The following is a 20,162-nucleotide window of genomic DNA, read 5'->3' as shown; positions in this document are numbered from 1 at the left end:
GAAAGTTGTAAAATGCATGTGCTGGGGTAAATAGCTTACTGAGGAATGTATATTTTATTGTGCACAATGTGTTAAATAAAAAAATAAAGAAAAACACTGAGCATTTAATACTTCTTTAAAGTGGTTGTAAAGTCTTGTGTTTTTTTTTTTAATAACATACATGTTATACCTACCTCCTCTGTGCAGTTTTGCACGGGGCAGCTCGGATCCTCCTCTTCTCAAGTCCCTTGTTGCTGTTCCTGGCCCCTCGCTCCTGTTGAGTGCCCCCACAGCAAGCAGCTTGCTATGGGGGCACCCAAGCCAAGCTGCAGCTCTGTGTGTCCATTCAGACCCGGAGCTGCCATTCAGCCCTGCCCCCTCTTTCTTCTTTGGTTAACTGACTTTGATTGACAGCAGTGGGAGCCAATGGCGCCACTGCTGTGTCTCAGCCAATCAGGAGGGAGAGTCCTGGATAACCGAGGGACTCGTGGACATTGCTGGATAGAGATGGGGTTCAGGTAAGTATTAGGGGGTGATGCAGCGGCTGCTACACATAGAAGGCTTTTTATATAAATGCATAGCAAAAAAACCTTCTGCCTTCACAACCACTTTAAGTAGCAGTCCACCTAAAAACTACATCTTAATTTCATTTTTTTTCAAAATTTATTTATACCCTTGAATTTTTTTAAATTGAACTTTATTACTATCACAATGCATTGATATGCCTCTAATGACAGGACACATGAAATTACAGGTGAATACATAAAGTGTGCAAATTAGGGATGCACCAATACCATTTTTTTTTGTTGGCGAGTACAAGTACCGATACCTTTGGGCCAAGTACTCGCCGATACTGAGTATCGATACCTTGCGGTGTGATTTAAACAAAATGAATAAGCGCAAATCGCACTGCAAAGATTTGCATGGGATCTGAACAGGAATGCGGTGCCCCCCGCCGCTTCTGTGTAAATCCAGGCTTGTCAGAGTGATTTCAGCCTGGGTTCACACAGGAGCAGTGCGGGAAATGGCATGCGATTTGGACAGGAATTGCACCGCATTTCTGTTCAAATTGTATGAGATTATTTGCAGTGCATTTTGCGCCAATTTATTTATTTTGCATGGATTCAATCACACCACAAATTATTAGTTTCGGGTACCCGTGAACCCCTAGTGCAAATAGAGGATTTTATTGCAGGAGCATCATTCACCAATGAGCCCCATGTCCTCTAAAAAGTAGTCTTCAACCTTTCATTGTTGTGGTGTATTTTTGCTCATTTCTTACCTGGAAAGCTGAAGTTTGGACCCGTGGCACTAGAGGGAGAGCAGAACGTGTTGAAGTAAAGGCCACTTCCTGGGCGTATAGGGCTCAGCATTGGAGGAGGGACATACGCTGGGTACCGAAAGATTCCATTCTGAAAATGCTCATCGAGGTAAGTGTTCGGAGAGCATAAGTTGCTCTGGAAGCATCCAGTTGGAGAAGATTTGGCATCAAGGAGTGGAGGGGGAATATATAATGGTTTGGGAAGGGGCCTCTTTCTTTTTTTGGTATTCATATTTTGTAGATGACCCCCACTTCCATTTACCTGGACAAAATTGGAAGAAGAATTAAGAAACTGAAGAAGACTAGGAAGGATTGTAAAGAAAACAATGTGAAATTGTGCTACAACATGAAGAAGTTGTTGTTGAAGTACAAGTCAGCACATCCCCACAAGAAGAGATACTTGGATATTTAAATCCTAAAGCAGGAACCGGTGAGATTCGAACCATGAATGAGCAGGCTAAATGTACTAAGTTGATTGATAAATAAACTTGGGTACAGTCAGCATGCCGGACTTTACCTGCGATTATCGCTAGCAGCTATTTCCGCTAGCATTAATCACTGTCTTCTCCAGGCAGGGATGGCTTCCCCCATCCTCTACCGCCCCCCACCGGGAGAAGACAGATGGCAGGAGGGATTCCCGCATCAACACTGTCTGTGTTAATGGGGGAATCAAGCCAATTTCTTTCCTGCAACCTGTAGTTGCAGGTGGTTGCAGGAATTAAATTTGCTCCGTGTATGGCCGGCCTAACTGAATAACGTTTAGTTTGGTAAAGTTGGCTATAGATGGATCAAAATTTGGTCGTTTCAGATGGGACTGGCTGAATATCAATCCACCTATGGCCATTCCAATTAGAGAGGAATCTATTTATTGATCAGCTCCTCTCAAACCAGATTGTCTGTAAATTTTCATTAGATCACTGCATGCTCTCAGGACAGAAAATGTGATTTTTTACTTACCGTAAAATCCATTTCTCTGAGTCCACCGACGGGCGTAGCTGCTGCTTTAAATCATAGACGGATGGGTAATAAGCCACTCCCACTAGGAGTGACCAAGTAGAGCCAAAGGCTTTGACACGCCCAGGGGGGGCGGGGTCCATGGGTTAATACCCCTGTGGCCTCACCGTTGCATCTTCAGTTTAGTTGCAAGCAGTGAATAATAACCAAAACCCAACTCTTCAGAGAAAAGAAGGGTGGGAGCTACGTCCGTCGGTGGACTCAGAGAAATGGATTTTACGGTAAGTAAAAAATCCCATTTTCTCTTTCGTCCACCAACGGACGTAGCTGCTGCTTTAAATCATAGACGGATGGGACGTCCAAAAGCAGTAACCACTGAGGGGTGGGGAAAGGACAAACTTAAAAGAATGCAATTCCCACGGCTAACATAGCCAACTATATAACATGGAGCCCAACAAGCAACAACTGGGGCTCAATTGTAACAAAACCATAAAGGAGAAGGAAAAGTAGACTGCCCCTTAAATGGCGGCGTGCAAAACCTGGCGGCCAAAGGATGCATCCGAGGATGCAAACACGTCCACTCTGTAAAACTTGGTGAACGTATGTACAGACAACCAAGTGGCCGCTTTGCAAACCTGCATCACTGACGCCTGATGGTGGAAAGCCCAAGAGGCACTCAACGCCCACGTAGAGTGAGCCGTGACAGGGAAAGGAGGAACCTTGCCCTTACGAGGATACACCTTCACCACCGTCTGTCTGATCCATCGAGAGATGGTCGCCGCAGACGCAGCCTGCCCTTACCGGATCCATCCATATTCACAAATAGAGAGTCCGACTTACGAAAGGATTCAGTAAGCAAGCAATGCAAGGCAATTTCCTTAGGATGGGAAGGTGTCAAACAGAGTGATGGAAGCACAATGTCTTCGTTCGGATGGAAGTCTGAAACCACTTTAGGAAGAAACGACGGATTAGGCCATAATACTACCTTATCCCTGTGTATTACCAGATAAGGAGAGCGGCAAGATAGCGCCGCTAGTTCAGAAACCCTGATAGCCACCAAAAAGGCAACTTTCTGTGACAAGGCGAGCAAGGAAATGTGTCTTATGTTCTCGAAAGGAGATTTCTGAAGAACTGATAGAACCAAATTAAGGTCCCAATGAGGTAACTGAGACCTCCTGGGGGGAACCAAATGGTGAACCCCCTGAAGAAATGTACGAATCAAAGAGTGCATAGCCAAAGGGCATTGGAAGTACACAGCCAAGGCCGAGATCTGACACTTAAGAGTGCCCAACGCCAAACGTTGGTCAACCCCTTCTGTAGAAAAGTCAGGATCCTGCTGATAGCAAAGGATCTAGGATGCAGCTTCAGCGATTCGCACCAAGCAATGTGCGCTTTCCACGCCAAATCTTCCGAGAACTGGACTTCCTAGCCTTGAGTAAGGTAGGGATCACAGAATCGGACAGACCCTTGTCCTTTAACACCTTGCTCTCAACAGCCAAACCGTTAAAGCCAGCGACTGTAAAGCAGGATGGAAGATCGGACCCTCAGATAGAAGATCTTCCCGAAGAGGAAGTGTCCACAGACCTGCGACCTTCAGCCGAATCACGTTGGCGTACTAGGATCTCCGGGGGCTAATCTGGAGCTACCAGAATTACCGGAATCCCCTCCAACTCGACCCTGCGTAGCAGACGAGAAAAAAAGTTTCAGCGGAGGAAATGCATAAATTAGCCCATACTGGCTCCAGGGAGCCAGCAGGGCGTCTACTGCATCGGCCAGAGGATCTCTGGACCGAGCCACAAACTTTGAAACTTTCCTGTTTTGTCTGGAGGCGAACAGGTCCACATCTGGGGTCCCCCACCGGAGACACAGCTGGTGGAACAATTGTGGATGCAGAGACCACTCTTCCTGATCCAGGGTTTGGCGACACAGGTAGTCCGCCTGCCAATTGTCTACCGGAATATACACGGTGGATTGGGCTGGGACGTAGTCCTCTGCCCAGCGCAGGATCTTGGCTACCTCCAGAGCCGCCAGGGCACTCCTGGTGCCCCCTTGATGATTGACATATGCCACGGCCGTGACATTGTCGGACTGGACTCGGACAGAACACCCCTTGAGATTGTCCGTCCAGTGGAACAGGCTCAACTTGATTGCTCTCAGTTCCAGAACGTTGATCGGGAGCTTGGACTCTTCCAACGCCCATGTCTCTTGAACATTCAGGGTGCCCAGCACTCCCCCCCCCCCCCCCAACCGGTCAGACAGGCATCTGTCGTCACCACCGTCCAGAATACTGGAAGGAAGGATTTCCCGTGGAGAAGATTCAGAGAGCTTAGCCACCAATTCAGGGAGTCCTTGGATCTCTGACTCAAACGAATCAGACTGTCCAGGGATAGAGGATCCTTGTCCCATTTGACAAGGATCTCCTGTTGCAAAAGTCTTGTGTGGGCCTGAGCATATGGTACAGCCTCGAAGGAGGACACCATCAGGCCAGCACCTGCATAGATGACCGAAACGACACCAGGTCGCAAGCCAGCAGCGACAGAATCACTTTCCTTAACTTCTGTAACCTCACAGGAGGTAGAAATACTTTTGCTGAATCTAGGATCATCCATAGATACTCCAGTCTGGTTGTTGAAACCAGGGCAGATTTCTGAAGGTTGAGATTCCAACCCGAACTACTTCAGAGTGTGAATGGTCACCTCCAAATCCTGTTCCAATGTCACAGACGAGTCCGCTCGGAGAAGAAGATTGTCCAGGTACCCCAGAATTGCTATTCCTCTCTGTCGTAGCAGAGCCAGGATAGGGGCTTACACCTTGGTGAAGACCCTGGGAGCAGTGGCGAGACCAAACAGTAACGCCACAAATTGAAAATGGTCCTTGCCCACAGTGAACCGGAGGAATCGTTGATGACCCTGGCAAATAGAGACATGGAGATAGGCATCCTTGATATCGATCGAGGCCAGCAGGCCCCCCTGATGCAAGAATGCCACCACTGACTGCAGGGACTCCGTGCTAAATTTCTGGATGCACACAAAGCGGTTCAGAGTTTTGAGGTCCAAGATTGGACGCAATTTGCCCTCCTTCCGTGGAACGGTAAATAGGTTCGAATAGAACCCTCAAAAGCGTTCCTGATGAGGAACTGGTACAATCACGCCTTGTGACGGCATATCCCGAATCGCTTCCTGCAGCCCCCCAAGGTGGTCTGGGGACAGCTGAATATTGGAGGGAAAAAATCTGTCTGGCGGACGGGAACAAAACTCTATCTGGTACCCGGACTGAATTACCTTGTGGACCCACCTATTATGCAACAGTGAGGTCCAAGGATCCGGGAAGAAACGGAGACATCCCCCCACCCCTGAAGTGGGTGGGGGCGGCCCTTCAGGCAGAAGGGGTCTGCTTGGAGGTGCTGGGGGCAGAGGATTTCGGCTTACCAGCCCACTGTTTCCCGGTTCCTTTTCCGCCCGAAGTCTGTTTGGTTTCCTGCGACATGGTCGCACGAAAAACACGCTTCTGGGCTATAAAGGAAGGACCTCGCTTACGCGAGGGAGACTTACCCTTAGTTGAGTGAGGAAGGAGGGTGCTCTTTCCCCCAGTGACCGTCTTGATCAAGTCATCCAAGGAGAAACCAAAAAAGGCGATCACCCTGAAAGGGAAGATCTGCCAAAAGCTTCTTAGAAGCCGACCAGGACTTTAGCCAGATCACATGTCTGATGAGCACACTTACCACTGACGATCTGGCCGCGAGCGGAACCACGTCCAGGTTAGCATCGCATACAAATTGCAGAGTCTGCGATAATTGGTCAGCGAGTTCCAGGGCAGATGACGGTAACAGGGTTACCGGTAAAACCGTGGCCTTGTGAATACCGCATATCTGGGGGTCCACCTGAGGGGGGACCGTCCATTTGCGTAAGATCTTTTCCTCAAATGGGTAGCGTCTAGCCAAACGTTTGGGAACTGCAAGTGTGTGATTAGGTCGCCGCAATTGTTCCTCCACTAAAGCAGACAGACTTAGGGACAAGGGAAAACCTTGGCCGATTTCATTGCTCTGAGGGATCCAAAGGATAACGATGCTCCTTGCGATTTTGAAAACGCATCCGTGATTTTTAGGGTTTCCCTCACTGAGGATATCAAAGCATCTACCAGCGCCTTTTCCTGTGCCAAGGCGGATATGGAAACATCCTCTTCTGCGTCAGAAAAGTTTGAATGTGGGGAAGCATCCTCCAAAAGGGGGTCTGCGTCGCAGGCGACTATATTGGCCTCAGAATCAGAGGTCTGAGATGAGACAGACGAGGGCCGAGGGCGTTTCTTAGTAATTGCTGCTGCAATAACTTTGTCCATTTTTCTGCACATTTCTTGCATCACAAACAATAAAGTCACATCATGAGCATTAGAAGCGGGCCCCAACGATACATCGGGGGTCGCAGACAAATTTGAGGAATCCATGTTAGATATATGGCCAAACAGTAGGATTGCACAATAAGAATGTAAAGAGCCAACAGGGAAATGGGGAAACACTGGAACCTGCACCGCAAGGGGTTAAACAGAAGCTTCTCTTGAAAACAGGAGCAATGGCCTAAGAGGGAGCAATCCGCGCCCAATTGCCAAAGATTAATGCCCCTGAGGCTAACTGAGGTTACAAAAGCACCACAGGTCCCAGCAAGTCCGCCGGTACCAGCGTGCACTGAGCCTTTAAGAGGCGATCGCGATGCACGCAGCACTATTCCGGGGGATTTTCCTAAGCCCCCTAAAGGCCTGAAACCCCTCTGAAGATGAAAAGGAGAAGGTCAGGGAAATTAAACTCCTCTTGAGTAGTTACCACATTGAGAACACAGCAAGGTCCATCAGCAGCAAGGAGAAGAGAAGGTAGAAGGAAACGCCCCCGCCCACAAGAGCCAGAAGTTCCTGGGCTATTTTGTCCCCTGCACCAGCAAAATGGCCACTGGCATTACAGGGATAGGGATACCCAGGCAGGCTGCTGAGGCCTGAGGCCACGGCAAAATGGCGGCTTTGTGCCGATGAGCATGTACTCTAGTAACAGGCCTGGGGGCCCTGGAGGGGATCATCCCGGCGGATGAAACCCCCCCCAGATAGCGGTATGAGGCGCAACCATGTACCCCCTCCGAGGTCTCCCCCCCACCGTCTACTACCGGGTATAGCACCTGAGGCGACTTTCATAGGGGACCCCTCACTAAAAGTGTCCCAGGTGGCTGGAGCCCAGGGTAGGGAGAAGTCAGGGTAGGAGAGGAAGGTTCCAGGTGACCCCTCATAGTGGAGGAGGGTGGTAGGAGGTATGGGTACCCGAGGATCCTACTCACCTATGGAGGAGCCCACGTCCACCCCAGGCCCGTTAACCAGACGGGGGACTTCACAGCACTTACCGGACCACGCTGCTGAGGGTGGGCGTCCATCCTGACAGACTGCCTCTGCACCGCAGTGAGGGCGCTGTCGGCCAAGAAGCATGCTGCGACGCTGGCATGCCAAGTGTGTGCATTCCGGCGGGGTGTTTCACCCGCAGGCCAGTCCCTGTTCGTGGGACTATAGTCGCTATGGAGACCCAGCGCGGAGCTACGGTCTGCAAGCACTCGCTGGCACAAAATGGGAGACCGTAAGGCTCTCATATAGCCAGTCCGAAACCCAGCCGGCATTCCACAGGAACTGGAGTCAGCAGCACCAAAAAATAAAAAAGGTTCCCTTTACATAGTAGGTGAGGTTGAAAAAAGACAATAGTCCATCCAGTACAACCTGTGTAGGTGTGTGTGGCTGTAATCATCTCTCATACCCCTGAATGTTCTTCTCCTTGAGATGTACGTCTAAGAGTCTTTTGAAAGCCACCATACTTCCCGCAGAAACTTTAAGACATTTAAAACAGAGCTAGGACAAAAGGTCCCAGCAGGGAGCTGTTTGGCCACTCCTAAAACCAGGCAGCTGAAACTGAAGATGCACGGTGAGGCCAGGGGTAATAACCCAGGGAACCCGCTGTAACGCTCCTGCGTTTTTGTTATAGGCTGGATTTACAGCTGCAAAATCTCCACTCAGTAGTCATGTAGAGATGTGTTGAATACCAGATCCAACTCTCCAGGACTCATCACCGTGGGCCTGTCAGCTTCAACATACAGATATATACACACTCAATGAGATGTTCCTGGAGTGATAGGATGTATATGATAGTATGAAGGTGATGTGCTGAAGGGACAGGTGTGAACAGTGACAAGGATGGTAAGCACTTGATAGGTTTGTACAGGAGAGTTCAAGATGGTATTTAGGAATGCAGATAGGTTAGTATCGAGTGTGCTAACAGGTGGTGAGGACAGCAGATGACAAATACAGGATAGACTAACCCAGTGCAAGGATAGATAGTAGTAGACAGGAGAGCTAGCAATCTATGCAGCAGTGCAGATGATAGATGGTAGTAGTCTCAAGAGCTAGCAATCTATGTAACAGTGCAGATGATAGGATAGTATGGATAGGTAGTAACAGTCCTTAATGCAATAGTAGTAGTGTAAGTTATGGAGGTTTCCCCTGCGGGGTACTTATCACTATAGTATAGTAGTAGAAGGGCCCGGTGATGAGGAAGTAATCCAGTAGCAAGATACAGGGATCAGTAGCGAGGTTCGGGTCTGAGGAAGTGATCCTGGTAGCGAGATACAGGGATCTGTAGCGAGGTTCCACAGCGAGACACGCTTGTAAGCATAGATGCAAGGCAGGTTGAACGAACATGTGAGTGAGAACGCCAGCGGTTGAAATAGCCGCTCTGCGGCGCTCAGTGATGACAGCATCGGTCTTAAAGGTGTATGCGCACCTACCAGAAGAGAATGGTGGGACGCATACACGGAATGGAAAGTGAAATAAGGGTACCAGAGGTACCAGAACTTTACAGTACCCCCCCCCCTTAAGGCCGGCTTCGGAAGGCCTCTAGAACTGGTTTTCCGGGTATTTTGAGTGAAAATTGCGAATCAGTCTAGGGGCATGTATATCAGAGGCATCCAGCCAGATGTCGTCTTGGGGCCCATAGTTCTTCCATCATACTAGATATTGGAGTCTTCTTCTGTGGATACGAGAATCCAGAATCTCCTTTATCTCATATTCTTCTCCGCCTTCAACTTGTACAGGAGGTAGAGGTGGGATGGTAGGCCTTATTCCTTGGTTAGGAACATGTGGCTTCAATAGCGACACATGGAAGATGGGGTGGATCTTGAGATCTGCCGGTAAGGTGAGCTGTACTGCAGCTTTTCCAATTAGTTTCCTGATTGGGAAGGGTCCCAAGAATAAAGGCCCAAGCTTTTTGCTAGGGATCTTTAATCTTAAATTTTTTGTTGATAGCCAAACGAGGTCCCCAATAACATACTGAGGAGAAGGTCTTCTACGAAGGTCTTAGTACCTTTTTTGTTGACTATGAGCGTGTGATATGGTAGTATTGAGTAAACCCAAAGAGTCTTTTATTTGGGTAAGGTAATCCGAGGCTACTGGGTTACTCGATGGCAGGAATGCGTGGTGGAAGAAGAGTGGGATGAAACCCATAGTTCAAGTAGAACGGACTTTGCTTCGTAGTACTGTGGGTTGCGTTGTTGTAAGCAAATTCCGCTAGAGGAAGGAGATCCACCCAATCATCCTGCAGGTATGATGTGTAGCAGCGTAGATATTGCTCAATGCACTGGTTGACTCTTTCAGTCTGTCCGTTGGTCTGAGGATGGTAGGGAGAAGTGAGCTTTCGCTCAATGCGTAAAATTTGACAAAGTGCTTGCCAAAATTTAGAGATAAATTGTGAACCACGGTCGGACAAAAGAGTCTTTGGAATTCCATGCAACTTGAACACATGTTTCATCAGTAGTTCCGCTGTTTGTTTGGATGAAGGTAGTCTACGGATAGCGATGAAATGTGCCATCTTTGTCAAGTGGTCCACTGACACTAGGATGGTATTAAATCCTTTGGAAGGTGGTAGTTCTACTATGAAATCTAAGGACACAACTTCCCATGGAACCTGGGGTATTGGTAGACTACAAAGTAGTCCAGATGGTTTTGTAGTGTCAATTTTGGACCTTGCACAGATGTCACATGAAGAAACAAATTTTTGTACAGACGTCTTCATATCAGGCCACCAAAACTGCCTGGTGAGCAAATTAAAGGTTTTCGTCATACCAATATGTCCTGCCATGGGTACATCATGCGATAACTCCAAGATCTTGGTTCGCATAGTAGGGGGTATGTAAAGTTTGTCATTGTAATAGAGGAAGCCTTCTGCATCAGTACTTAGTTGTGGTGGAGGTGAATCCATTCCTATACTGTGCAAAATCTCTTCCTTCAAGGATCGGACAACACCAATAATGCGTTCATAGGGTATTATGGGAATGGAAGGGATTTCGGCGCAGTTATCTTCGGTTAGTCGTGATAGCGCATCCGCTTTTTTATTTTTGTCTGCAGGCGTATAGGTCACTAAGAAATTAAATCTTAAAAAGAATAATGACCATCGTACCTGCCGGTGGGAAAGAGTCTTGTTAGTCTGGAGGTATTGAAGGTTTTTATGATCTGTATATATGAGTATTGGTAACTGGGTACCTTCGAGCAGATGTCGCCAATTCTCCAGTGCCAATTTTATGGCAAGCAACTCCTTTTCACCCACTGGGTAATTCACCTCTGGGCTGCTTAGTGATTTTGAAAAGAAAGCAACTGGGTGGAGAGATGAAGTGTTTGTTGGTCGTTCGGAGAGAACTGCTCCTACTGCCATATTTGACGCATCTACCTCTAGAATATATTGGAGGGATGGGTCTGGATGGCGTAGTATGGGAGCAGAAGTGAAGCTTGATTTTAACAAGCAGAAAGCTTGATTTGCTTCTTCTGACCATTTGAATGTTTTTTTTATACTTGTCAGTTGTGTGAGAGGTCTCACAATGGCGGAAAAGTTCTTGATGAACTTCCTATAGAAGTTCGAGAATCCTAGGAATCGCTGTAGGGCCTTACGAGTTGTTGGTATAGGCCAGTCTAGAATACAGGATATCTTACTCATATCCATCTTAATTCCAGTTTTGGATATGAAGTATCCTAGAAATAATATTTCTTCTTTATGAAATAGGCATTTTTTTAATTTCACGTATAGACTGTGTGAGAGCAGTCTGGACAACACAAGTCTTACATGTTTTATGTGTTCAGGCATAGATCGAGAATAGATAAGTATATCGTCTAGGTATACTACAACACAGACATCAAGTAAGTCTCTAAAGATGTTGTTTATGAATCTTTGGAAAGCTGCGGGAGCATTACATAGCCCGAATGGCATCACAAGGTATTCGAATAGTCCGTATCTGGTTCTGAATGCTGTTTTCCACTCATCCCCGTCACGGATTCGGATTAGGTTGTATGCCCCTTTCAGGTCTAATTTGGTGAAATAAGTAGCCCCACGCACTTGTTCAATAAGTTCAGGGATAAGCGGCAAAGGATAGCGATCCTTTATCGTAATCGTGTTTAATTGCCTATAATCGATAATAGGCCTGAGACTGGAATCCTTATTGCAGACAAAGAAAAGTCCTGCAGCAGTGGAAGAAGTAGAGGGTCTAATGAACCCTTTTGTCAAATTCTCATCCAAGTATTCCTTGAGATGAGAAAGTTCATCCTGTGAAAGGGGATAAACATGACCGAAAGGCAATTTGCTGTTAGGGAGTAGATCGATAGTGCAATCGTAATCCCTATGGGGAGGCAACACTTGAGCATTTTTCTCAAGGAACACTTCGGACAGTTCCTGATAGCATAGTGGTGCAATTTCATCTGACACCACAGACAGAATCTTCCCATAAGATGGGAGGTTACACGTATTTTCACAATAGTGAGAAGGGAAAACCAAAGTCCGTTTTTTCCAATCTATGATTGGTTGGTGTGTGTGTAACCAGGGAAGTCCCAAAATAATAGGAAAATGGGGTGAGGATAGTATATCAAAAGTGATGGTCTCCACATGTGACTCGTTGGTAGTGGCAAGGAGTGCCTGTGTCTGGTTGGTGATTGGACCAGAAGACAGTGGAATACCATTAATGAAACTAACAGAAACAGGCTTAGATTTTGAAATAATAGGTATTTTATTTAAGGTAACAAAGCGTGTATCAATATAGTTTCCACAAGATCCAGTGTCGACCATAGCCTTGGTGGTGATCCTAGTTTGGTCCCACTGTAATATTAAATGAACAAAAAGATAGGGGTTGGAAAAGGAAGTCGTTAATTCTCCCAGCAAGACATGTGAACACTCACCCTCTTTTTTGCGAACAAGGGGACAGGTGCTTATCAAATGATCCGGGGATGCGCAATACATGCAGAGATTTCTGGATCTTCTTCTAGCTCGTTCAGTAGTCGTTAAAGGTGGGCGTATGGTTCCTACATCCATGGGAGTAGAGTCAACGGCCGAAATCCGAGAAGGACTAGACAATGGCATTCCCATCTTTTCAGCCCTTCTTTCTCGCAGTCGTCTGTCGATGTTGATACTATGTTGTATCAAGGCCTCCAAGGTGCCAGGTAAATCCGCTCGGGCGAGCTCGTCTTTAACAGCTTCCGATAACCCAAGTCTGAATTGAGTTCGCAAAGATGTGTCATTCCACCCTGAATCAAGGGTCCATCTTTTGAACTCAGATACAAAGTCTTCTACAGGTCTCCTTCCTTGTTTCAAGGCCCTCAACTGCATATCAGCAGTACTCTGCCTATTGGGGTCATCGTATAAGCTGGTGAGTTCCGCTAGGAATAAAGAATAGGTGTTGAGAATCTGATCATTATTCTCAAAGGGAGAGTCTGCCCAGGCCCGTGGATCACCCGTCAAGTATGAAATAACGGTACAGACTTTTATTTGATCAGTAGGGTATGTACGAGGCTTTAACAAAAAAAGCAATTGACATGCGTTTTTGAATTCCCGAAATTTTTTCCGGTCGCCTGTAAACACTAGAGGAGGGTTTATTTTAGGTTCAGGAGGCTGAGCAGCAGTAAGCCGTGAGAGCTGGGTTACCTGCTGTGTTAGAGTCTGATTCCTTTCTTGTACATCAGTCAGAGCAAGTATTAACGCTTTTACTTGTTGTGTTAATTGTGTCACTTACGTGGGTAATTCTGCTGAATCCATTTTTAAGGTTCGTTCAATCTGTAACGCTCCTGCGTTTTTGTTATAGGCTGGATTTACAGCTGCAAAATCTCCACTCAGTAGTCATGTAGAGATGTGTTGAATACCGGATCCAACTCTCCAGGACTCATCACCGTGGGCCTGTCAGCTTCAACATACAGATATATACACACTCAATGAGATGTTCCTGGAGTGATAGGATGTATATGATAGTATGAAGGTGATGTGCTGAAGGGACAGGTGTGAACAGTGACAAGGATGGTAAGCACTTGATAGGTTTGTACAGGAGAGTTCAAGATGGTATTTAGGAATGCAGATAGGTTAGTATCGAGTGTGCTAACAGGTGGTGAGGACAGCAGATGACAATTACAGGATAGACTAACCCAGTGCAAGGATAGATAGTAGTAGACAGGAGAGCTAGCAATCTATGCAGCAGTGCAGATGATAGATAGTAGTAGACAGGAGAGCTAGCAATCTATGCAGCAGTGCAGATGATAGATGGTAGTAGTCTCAAGAGCTAGCAATCTATGTAACAGTGCAGATGATAGGATAGTATGGATAGGTAGTAACAGTCCTTAATGCAATAGTAGTAGTGTAAGTTATGGAGGTTTCCCCTGCGGGGTACTTATCACTATAGTATAGTAGTAGAAGGGTCCGGTGATGAGGAAGTAATCCAGTAGCGAGATACAGGGATCAGTAGCGAGGTTCGGGTCTGAGGAAGTGATCCTGGTAGCGAGATACAGGGATCTGTAGCGAGGTTCCACAGCGAGACACGCTTGTAAGCATAGATGCAAGGCAGGTTGAACGAACATGTGAGTGAGAACGCCGGCGGTTGAAATAGCCGCTCTGCGGCGCTCAGTGATGACAGCATCGGTCTTAAAGGTGTATGCGCACCTACCAGAAGAGAATGGTGGGACGCATACACGGAATGGAAAGTGAAATAAGGGTACCAGAGGTACCAGAACATTACACCCGCCCCCCTGGGTGTGTCAAAGTCTTTGGCTCTACCTGGTTACTCCTAGTGGGAGGGACTTATTACCCATCCGTCTATGAATTAAAGCAGCAGTTACGTCCGTCGGTGGACAAAAGAGAAACTATGCTTTTGATTGCGATTGGGAACTTCCGATCATGTGACCAGTATTACAGCCAATCACAGCGGAAACAAGAACTGAACGCCCCCCCCCCCCTTTCGGCATGTAGATTGCGGCGGCAGCAAGTGGCTAAGTGACTGGGTTTACATATACTTTGGCTAAAGCTGGCTATAAATGGATTGAAATGTCTCAGTTTCAGCAGGGACCAGTCGAATTTCAATCCATTTATAAGCAGGCTGGCTGTACAGAACTCAATCTACCAATCGACTTCTGTACAACCAGCCTGTCAGGTTTTTCCCAACTAATCAGTGGTGCTGACTGTAGCCGACAGCACTGATCAGTGTATTCTGATGTTAGGGGAGTCTCCCTGTTGTCAGAATACAATAACTCTTCGGAAAGAATTCCCATATCCACATTAATTGTGTAGATGGGGAAAGCAGGTCATTTTTTTCATTCAACCCCCCTGGCTGAACAAAAATAAATGCCTACAAGGCCTCATGCACACGGGACGTTTTTTTACAGCTGCTGCTTTTGGGGTCAGATGTTTTTTCTGCAGCCAATAAAACTCCCCAGCATGTTCTCCAATGTGTCCAAGCACACATAGGCTGTTATCAGAAGTTTTTGGCAGGGGTGTTTTCTGGCTGTTAAAAAAAACCCCCCAGAGCTAGTGAGTTTTGGGAGGCGTTTTTCAGCTGTAAAAACACTCTAACTCTGATAAAAGCTAAAAAACGCAGAAAAATGCCAAAAACGCGGCTATTCTGTGTTTATCAATCTTTTTGAGCCATATGCTTTTGTGAGAATATAGTTTTGCTGAAAAAAAAAAAACCTAAAAAAATGCTACAGCTGAAAACAGCTAAAAAAAACCTGAAAAACGCTACTGCAAAAAAGCTGAAAAATGCCTTCTACAGCTTTCTACTGACGTTTTGATCATGTCCAGTGTGCCTGAGGCATTATAAGGGCTGCCTCGCCGGACAGCAAGGAAAGAATTTGTTAACGAGTGACTTCATTGCTGTTTTCCAGTATTATTCCAGAACTATTGCTGGAAATACTTTATCCAGACGACACCCAAAACATTCCTACCTTATTATCTTCATGATGATCTATCACAGTAACAGGGACTGATACTGGCATCACAAGACATCCAGGGTCCTTCATCATCCCTTTAGATGGCTTTGGAGCTTGTGGAGATAATTTTCTCTTGCAATACCTTGAGTGTCCCTTGAGCACATCCTATATAATAAGTATGGTGTGAAACCCAACTTAAGGATAAAATACATGTGTGTGAAAGAGAATTATTCTTTTTTAATCCATAGGCTGTGGCAATATACTATTTTGCTCTAGGAGTCTAAGGGAAAGCCATGATTCCAGATTTGCCCTGCAGGTGAAATGGGGCATTGCAACTCCTCCAGACAAGGCATGTACAGTGTATACTTATGCTGACCATACACTATACGAAAAATCGTACCAACATGTAATGACCGATAAATCGCTCAATGGACATAAATTAATCAGTTTTTTTGTTCGTATTTTCACATATACCTAGTTCAAACAATTCGGACGAGAAACACATTATCTTTCAATTTATCTTTCGTTTGGCAGAAAATTTCCAAACTTGTCCTTCGATTTTTCAGCTCAAAAATGTCACAACGATTTGTGCTCATTAACTGTTCGAAAAAGGAATGAACTGTCCAAATGAACGAATTTGGGGTGATTTTTCATATAGTGTATGGCCAGCATTATCCAGCCACACTCCCTTGCCACCTCCCCATACTGTCAGAGTCTTTACTAATGGAGTAGGTCTTCCAGATATACAGTAGGTGATCATGTGACCTCCCCCATATGGGAGTACTTGGGCCCAAGCAGTCAATTGCCAGATCTGAACACTGTCACGAGGAAGATGGCAGGACATCATACCCCCCTCTAAGCTTCTACACCTGTCGATATGCAGTATTAGGGAGAAAGTATGGTTAAACAAGAATATATGCCTATAATGGGTGATTAACTTTATGCAGACTGTGGTTTGGATTTACTAAAGGCAATTAGGCTGTGCACTTTGTAAGTGCATATGATTGGATAATGGAAATCAGCAGAGTTTTATTACATTTACTAAGCTCTGGGCGGCCATCTACACGAAGACACTGACTCCCTGTTGCACCTATAGAGTGGAGAACAGGAGATAAAGCTAACTTCTACCCATTCTATTCACACTCATGCAACAGGGAGTTGGTGTCTGTGTGCAGACGGCCGGCATTTTGCTGCACTTTCTATGGTTTTACAGGTTTAACAATATAGTTGTATTGTAGTGCCAGCAGCTGGTCAATTTATTTATTTATTTTTAGTAATTCCCCTACTTTTACATATTATAAATAAAATACCTATGGCGGTGATGTTAGTATTTTCAGGGGAACTGCTCTTATTCCTTAGGCAGGCCATAGATGGTGCTATTTTCTTTCCTGCACAGGTTGAAGGAAAGAAAATCGTTCAATATCCCCATCAATCAGTCAGTGTTGATTAGGGAATCCCTTCAATGGCCATTGCTGCTGGCAGTAATTGCATGCTAGAAATCTGATAGGCTGGTTGTACCCAAGTTGATCCATCGCCAACTATATCGCGGGGGCTATAGCCCCTGGCTATAATCACATGCTAGAAACCCAACATGCTGGTTGTACCCAAGTCGATTGATAGATCGTCTTGGGAACAATCAGCCTGCCCATAGATGGTTCGAATTTTGATAGTTCCCTGTTGAACCAGCCGGGATTCTAACCATCTATGGACAGCTTTATTTTTTGGTTACACAAATGCTATGTGCTGGTGACAGGTGTGCTTTAACACCTCCTTACATTCATCATCTAGATGTCTGCTGTGTGTACCTGTAATAGATGTCTTTGGGCTCTTTCCCCTCTACACATTGAATTATTTTGTTCAACCACAGGGCCACTAGGTAAGAATGCACCAGGATCTGACAGCTCCATCATATTTAATGCTGTTGACAACCTGCCATAAAGACATTGATGTAAATTCTGAGAAGAAAGCAACACAATAATAGACAAAATGGTAAAAATTTAACAAACATTATATGACTTTATAATACCTTTGATGCATTCCATTCTACAAGATAAACCAATCCTTACCAAAAAGACAGGTACAGTGCCTTGCGAAAGTATTCGGCCCCCTTGACCTTTGCGACCTTTTGCCACATTTCAGGCTTCAAACATAAAGATATATAACTGTAATTTTTTATGAAGAATCAATAACAAGTTGGACACAATCATGAAGTGGAACGAAATTTATTGGATATTTCAAACTTTGTTAACAAATAAAAAACTGAAAAATTGGGCGTGCAAAATTATTTACCCCCTTTACTTTCAGTTCAGCAAACTCTCTCCAGAAGTTCAGTGAGGATCTCTGAATGATCCAATGTTGACCTAAATGACTAATGATGATAAATAGAATCCACCAGTGTGTAATCAAGTCTCTGTATAAATGCACCTGCACTGTGATAGTCTCAGAGGTCCGTTTAAAGCCCAGAGAGCATCATGAAGAACAAGGAACACACCAGGCAGGTCCGAGATACTGTTGTGGAGAAGTTTAAAGCCATATTTGGATACAAAAAGATTTCCCAAGCTTTAAACATCCCAAGGAGCACTGTGGAAGCGATAATATTGAAATGGAAGGAGTATCAGACCACTGCAAATCTACGAAGACCTGGCAGTCCCTCTAAACTTTCAGCTCATACAAGGAGAAGACGGATCAGAGATGCAGCCAAGAGGCCCATGATCACTCTGGATGAACTGCAGAGATCTACAGCTGAGGTGGGAGACTCTGTCCATAGGACAACAATCAGTTGTATACTGCACAAATCTGGCCTTTATGGAAGAGTGGCAAGAAGAAAGCCATTTCTTAAAGATATTCATAAAAAGTGTCGTTTAAAGTTTGCCACAAGCCACCTGGGAGACACACCAAACATGTGGAAGAAGGTGCTCTGGTCAGATGAAACCAGAATCAAACTTTTTGGCAACAATGCAAAACAATATGTTTGGCGTAAAAGCAACACAGCTCATCACCCTGAACACACCATCCCCACTGTCAAACATGGTGGTGGCAGCATCATGGTTTGGGCTTTTCTTCAGCAGGGACAGGGAAGATGGTTAAAATTGATGGGAAGATGGATGGAGCCAAATACAGGACCATTCTGGAAGAAAACCTGATGGAGTCTGCAAAAGACCTGAGACTGGGACGGAGATTTGTCTTCCAACAAGACAATGATCCAAAACATAAAGCAAAATCTACAATGGAATGGTTCACAAATAAACATATCCAGGTGTTAGAATGGCCAAGTCAAAGTCCAGACCTGAATCCAATCGAGAATCTGTGGAAAGAACTGAAAACTGCTGTTCACAAACGCTCTCCATCCAACCTCACTGAGCTCGAGCTGTTTTGCAAGGAGGAATGGGCAAAAATTTCAGTCTCTCGATGTGTAAAACTGATAGAGACATACCCCAAGCGACTTACAGCTGTAATCGCAGCAAAAGGTGGCGCTACAAAGTATTAACTTAAGGGGGCTGAATCATTTTGCACGCCCAATCTTTCAGTTTTTTTGTTAAAAAAGTTTGAAATATCCAATAAATTTCGTTCCACTTCATGATTGTGTCCCACATGTTGTTGATTCTTCACAAAAAATTACAGTTTTATATCTTTATGTTTGAAGCCTGAAATGTGGCAAAAGGTCAAAGTTCAAGGGGGCTGAATACCTTTGCAAGGCACTGTATATATTTTATATGTGGGTGACATGGAGAAACTCAAATGAGATTTGCTACATTAAACTTTTACATTAGATGGTTGCAGATTTCAACAGTGGACAACAACTGGGACATCTACAGTGAGACCTCACGCACACATGCACGAGGGCACACAATGTAAAATGGAGGCACATTTCTGCACCTGGGAGACACAGCTGCAGCCTACAGCCATCCATAGTAATGAACGGCTGTTTACTAGCTTGGGTGCCTACCAGTGGCGGCTGGTGCTCACAATTTTTTGGGGGGGCGCAAACAGAAAAATGTACTAGGCATTGCTTTGCGGCAAAAAACACTGTAAAAAATTGTGTGACTTTGAGGTCGCAAAAGTGTGAAAGGGGCCTTCAGTAATTAAGGTATAGTGGGCCCCCTTTCAATGCACAGTGACCCCCCTTTCAATGCACAGTGACCAGCATGCCTCCTTTCAATGCACAGTGACCAGTGTGCCCCCTTCAAAACAGTGACCAGTGTGCCCCCTTCAATGCAGTGACCAGCGTACATGCCCCCTTTCAATGCAGTGACCAGCGTACATGCCCCTTTCAATGCAGTGACCAGCGTACATGCCCCCTTTCAATGCAGTGACCAGCGTACATGCCCCCTTTCAATGCAGTGAACAGCGTACATGCCTCCTTTCAATGTAGTGACCAGCGTACATGCCCCCTTTCGATGCAGTGACCAGCGTACATGCCCCCTTTCAATGTAGTGACCAGCGTACATGCCCCCTTTCAATGTAGTGACCAGCGTTCATGCCCCCTTTCAATGTAGTGACCAGCGTACATGCCCCCTTCAATGTAGTGACCAGCGTACATACCCCCTTTCAATGCAGTGACCAGCGTACATGCCCCTTTCAATGCAGTGACCAGCGTACATGCCCCCTTTCAATGCAGTGACCAGCATACATGCCCCCTTTCAATGCAGTGACCAGTGTACATGCCCCCCTTCAA

Source organism: Pelophylax lessonae (assembly GCF_965119305.1).
Source record: "Pelophylax lessonae genome assembly, chromosome: 7".
Taxonomy (NCBI): Eukaryota; Metazoa; Chordata; class Amphibia; order Anura; family Ranidae; genus Pelophylax; species Pelophylax lessonae.
Note: the sequence above shows the minus strand (reverse complement) of the source record.